Source organism: Schistocerca cancellata, chromosome 3 (assembly GCF_023864275.1).
Source record: "Schistocerca cancellata isolate TAMUIC-IGC-003103 chromosome 3, iqSchCanc2.1, whole genome shotgun sequence".
In the NCBI taxonomy this organism is placed as follows: Eukaryota; Metazoa; Arthropoda; class Insecta; order Orthoptera; family Acrididae; genus Schistocerca; species Schistocerca cancellata.
In genome coordinates, this window is record NC_064628.1 from 749,065,394 (window position 1) to 749,070,979 (window position 5,586).

The 5,586-nt window shown below is 49.9% G+C and overlaps 1 pseudogene; it reads right to left on the reverse strand.

Moving 5' to 3' along the window:
• Nucleotides 1-5,099: 5,099 nt before the first annotated feature.
• On the reverse strand, nt 5,100-5,217 carry LOC126177209 (5S ribosomal RNA; annotated as a pseudogene).
• Nucleotides 5,218-5,586: the final 369 nt, after the last annotated feature.

Here is a 5,586-nt window from a genome sequence, read left to right on the forward strand (position 1 = left end):
GAGGCGTTCAGACAGTCGTTTGTCCCCGGCGTGATCCGCGAGGGAATAGAGGGGGGGGGGGGGGGGGAAGAATATGACTTTGGCGCGAATTGTGCCCTCCGCCACACACCGCTTGGTGGCTAGCGGAGTATATATGTAGATGTACGTAGATGTAGAAGGCTGACATCCTGTGGCACCAAGAAGGCATATGTTTGTGCAGCAGCATCTGATCATGCATTGTCTTGCTGAAAAATGGCATCTGGGGCGTTGTGCAGAAAGGGTATGGCTACGGGTCGCAGGATGTCATTCAAGTAGGTCACACTGGTCACAGTGCCCTGGACACGCACCAACTGTAATTTGTGGTTGTAGGTAATAGCATCGCACAAAATAAGGCCTTGAGATGGCGCTGTATGTCTTGTGCGAATGCAGTCACTGGGATGCCACTCCCCCTGTCTGCATCAGAACCTGGATTCGTGCGAAAACACTGACGTCATTCCCGTTCCCAGTGACGTCGTTCCATACACTATTGCCGTCTAGCATGTTCCTGTACATTCGTCAAAGTTAGGCAGAGAAGTAGATGATGCACACGCTGTAATAAACGGCGACGGCTGTCATCGCTGATAGAGTACGATATGTGATACTGTTCCACTGCTACACCAGAGCCGAGGAGGACGCAGTTCTGTCCTGCAATGCTATTCAGATGAGGTACCGATCTTCTCGGGCGGTGATCTGTGTGGTGCGCCCGTCCCATCTCGTCGTGTTCCGCAGCCATCCGTGACCTATTCTGTACACACTCGTTGCACTGCCGAAACACTTCGCCCGCACGAGCAGCAATTTCCCGGATGGATGCATCACATTCTCTAATGCCGATAATGCGCCCTCTTTCAAACACACTGATCTGACGGTACGGTTCGCGCGTATGTCTGCGAGGCATCCTACACGTCTGCTCAAGTCACACTGATCCATTACCTTCTGTTCATAGCGACAACGAGAGCCGCAAGCCCATTTTACCGGTAGGTGGTGCCGCACCGCGATATAGATGTTGACCTTGAATCCACGGACCATGAATGTCCTATCTCTAGTCGTTCAAGGTGTTCTGTTTTTTTTTCTGAACATGAGTATATATTACGCCGCAACGGTATGTTCGCAAAGAATTTCGATGCTCTAAATGAGATATTCTAACGCACATGTTTGCCGCACACAGCCTTTGTGTATATGTACATTCCGAGGCAGCACGAGACGAAGCTGATCGCACCTCATGTCCTTATAAAAGTGCACAGTAAGAAGAAACAAAAGTGTTCCTATTTATGTATTTGTAGCACTTTGCGTGTCAGCTCCTTTTCAACTTTTTCTACGGGCGGACCAAAAGTGCCTTAAGTGGTTGTCCTTGATGGTCAGGAACCGGCACAACTCGCCGTTAGAGAGGGGTCGGCGAACCATCGCAGACCGGCTGCGCTGTACGAGATTGGCGCATGTTTGGTCAGAGGCGAGGGTGGGGCGGCGGTTACGTGCCGAGATTGGCAGCCAGGCCACGTCGCTTACTGTCTGGCCACTGCGTTCCTACAACGCAAGCTGCGGTCGACGCGCTATTATGCGTTACGCTGCAAGTACACAGTGCAATTCAGTGTCAACACAGCGATTACAAACAGCTATAACTATCTAATGCATAGCAATACATCGATGAGAATTACAGACAATATAAAAGAAAGTTCAGTTTCTCTTAAGGCTTTGCAGATGTTATGATTGTACTAACTTCCGAAAGGAATTCGATACAGTTCCCCACTCTGCACAAAGTACGAGCTTTCTGAGTATAGGAGCAGATTTGTCACTTTCTAGGAGACAGAACGTGGCTCTTAACGGGATGAAATCGACAGATGCAAAGTCAACTTCCAAAGTACCCCAAACGTGTAAACTACTGGCCATTAAAATTGCTACACCAAGAAGAAATGCAGATGATAAACGGGTATTCATTGGACAAATATATTATACTAGAACTGACATGTGATTACATTTTCACGCAATTTGGGTGCATAGATCCTGAGAAATCAGTACCCAGAACAACAACCTCTGGCCCTAATAACGGTCTTCATACGGCTGCGCATGGAGTCAAACAGAGCTTGGATGGCGTGTACAGGTACAGCTGCCCATGCAGCTTCAACACGATACCACAGTTCATCAAGAGTAGTGACTGGCGTATTGTGACGAGCCAGTTGCTCGGCCACCATTGAACAGACGTTTTCATTTGGTGAGATATCTGGAGAATGTGCTGGCGAGGGCAGCAATCGAACATTTTCTCTATCCAGAAAGGCCCAAACAGGACCTGCAACATGCGGTCGTGCATTATCCTGCTGAAATGTAGAGTTTCGCAGGGATCGAAAGAAGGGTAGAGCCAGGAGTTGTAACACATCTGAAATGTAACGTCCACTGTTCGAAGTGCCGTCAGTGCGAACAAGAGGTGACCGAGACGTGTATCCAATGGCACCCCATACCACACGCTGGATGATACCCCAGTATGGCGATGACGAATACACGCTTACAATGTGCGTTCACCGCGATGTCGTCAAACACGGATGCGACCATCGTGATACTGTAAACAGAACCTGGATTCATCCGAAAAAATGACGTTTTGCCATTCGTGCACCCAGGTTCGTCGTTGTGGCGCAGTGGTTAGACACTGGACTCGCATTCGGGAGGACGACGGTTCAATCCCGCGTCCGGCCATCCTGATTTAGGTTTTCCGTGATTTCCCTAAATCACTTCAGGCAAATGCCGGGATGGTTCCTCTGAAAGGGCACGGCCGACTTCCTTCCCTAATCCGATGAGACCGATGACCACGCTGTCTGGTCTCCTTCCCCAAACCAACCAACCAGGTTCGTCGTTGAGTACACCATCGCAGGCGGTCCTGTCTGTGATGCAGCGCCAAGGGTAACCGCAGCCATGGTCTCCGAGCTGATAGTCCATGTTGCTGCAAACATCGCCGAACTGTTCGTGCAGATGGTTGTTATCTTGCTAACGTCCCTTTCTGTTGACTCAGGGATCGAGACGTGGCTGCACGATCTGTTACAGCCATGCGGATAATATGCCTGTCATCTCGACTGCTAGTGATACGAGGCCGTTGGGATCCAGGACGGCGTTCCGTATTACCCTCCTGAACCCACCGATTCAATATTCAGCCAACAGTCATTGGATGTCGACCAACGCGAGCAGCAATGTCGCGATACGATAAGCCGCAATCGCGATGGGCTACAATCCGACCTTTATCAAAGTCTGAAACGCATTTCTCCTCCTTAGACTAGGCATCACAACAACGTTTCACCAGTCAACCCCGATCAATTGATGTTAGTGTGTGAGAAATCGGTTGGAAACTTTCCTCGTGTCAGCACGTTGTAGGTGTCGCCACCGGAGTCAACCGTGTGTGAATGCTCTGAAAAGCTAATCATTTGCATGTCACAGCATCTTCTTCCCGCCGGTTAAATTTCGCGCCTGTAGCACGTCATCTTCATGGTGTAGCAATTTTAATGGCCAGTAGTGTATTATAGGGCCTTTACTATTTGCATCGTGCAGGCTGCCCAAAATAAACGTTCCAGTTTCAAAACACTGTAGAAGCAGAACCGCTACTCGGAATGACGTTAAATTTGAACAGCATGTTATTGACGCAGGTGAAACATGGAACAAAACAGAATTTAACGTAAATTTGACCAACAGCGTCAGAATATGCATACCAAAGACGTGCGGCACACGGCTGTTCATCAGTTTGCGTCCGAGACGCTCACCATGACTTGTCTCCATGACGGATCGCGCGCTGCTGGTAAAGCTCTTTTATAAGAACGGTGACTGCGCTAGCAGCCATGCAGAAGTTCCGGACACTCAAGAGTATGAAAAACGGCATTGCTTCTATGTCTGCTTAGTGTCTGTAGGAAAATGATTACAAAATTCGAAAAAAACAGGTTGTTTAGTCTAATGTGGCAGAGGGAGGAAAGCAGTTGATCCGACGTCTGTCGAAGACGTGGCTACAGGTTTGCAGGAGGGGTCGTGCGGTGTGGTGCAAACGTGCAGTGCACGAGGAGTTGCCTGAACGTTGGACATGCCTGCAAGCACAATTCTATGAAACATCCTGCCTTGCTATCGATACAAAATCACACATGTTCTGGAGCTGCTTTCTGCTGACCTGCCGCCAAACAAACGTTCGCTCTGGAATTTTTTGCTCGCATGGAAGCGGGCAATGAATGGTCATGGAACATTGTGTGGACAGAAGAAGCCCATTTTCCTTTCCACGGATATGTCAATACGGAGAATTGCAGAGTATGGGCAACGGAAACTCCGTACGCATATCAACCGGCACCACTTGATTCTGCAAAGGTGACTGTGTGGTGCGGGTGGACAGCATCGTTTACCGTAGGGCCGTATCTTTTCGAGGAGGTGGATTCCTGCGGTTCCTGTTACCTGTACCATCACTGGTAAACGCTAAGAGACGCTTTTGTGCACCAACCGTCATTCCAACCCTTCAACAGCGTTGAGGTGAGGGTGGGATCTTTTTTATGAAAGTCCGCCGCTCGTGGTCTCGCGGCAGCGTTCTCGCTTCCCGAGCACGGGGTCCCGGGTTCGATTCCCGGCGGGGTCAGGGATTTTCACCTGCCTCGAGATGACTGGGTGTTTGTGTTGTCCTCATCATTTCATCATCATCCAGGAAAGTGGCGAAATTGGACTGAGCAAAGGTTGGGAAATTGTACGGGCGCTGGTAACCACGCAGTTGAGCGCCCCACAAACTAAACATCATCATCATCATCATTTTTTATGCAAGACGGCGCTCCTCCGCAAATAGCACAGCCAGTAAAGTGGCTGACGCAGAGGAATTTCGGAAATGCTAGAATTAACAGTAATCATTTTCCTATAGCCTGGCCGTCCAGCTCTAAACACCTCCCGCACAGGTCATGAAGGCCCAAAGGTAACGACCGGCCGCCGTGTCAGCCTCAGCCCACAGGCGTCACTATATGCGGATATGGAGGGGCATGTGGTCAGCACATAAATTCCCGGCCGTATGTCTGTTTACGAGACCGGAGCCGCTACTTCTCAATCAAGTAGCTCCTCAGTTTGCTCACAAGGGCTGAGTGGACCCCGCTTGCCAACAGCGCTCGGCAGACCGGATGGTCACCCATCCAAGTGCTAGCCCAGCCCGACAGCGCTTAACTTCGGTGATCTGACGGGAACCGGTGTTGCCACTGCGGCAAGGCCGTTGGCGGCCGTCCAGATCACCTGATCTTAATTCGTATGATTTCCGGCTGTTTGGTTATCTGAAAGATGAGCTTAGTGCTCCAATTACGAACGTAGCTGAAATCTTAAGATCTAAGGAAATCCTTGAGGTACATGGCAAATGAGGACGTCGGGGCGCCAATGCCGTTAACACTACATCTACATCTACATCTACATCCATACTCCGCAAGCCACCTGACGGTGTGTGGCGGAGGGTACCTTCAGTACCTCTATCGGTTCTCCCTTCTATTCCAGTCTCGTATTGTTCGTGGAAAGAAGGATTGTCGGTATGCCTCTGTGTGGGCTCTAATCTCTCTGATTTTATCCTCATGGTCTCTTCGCGAGATATACGTAGGA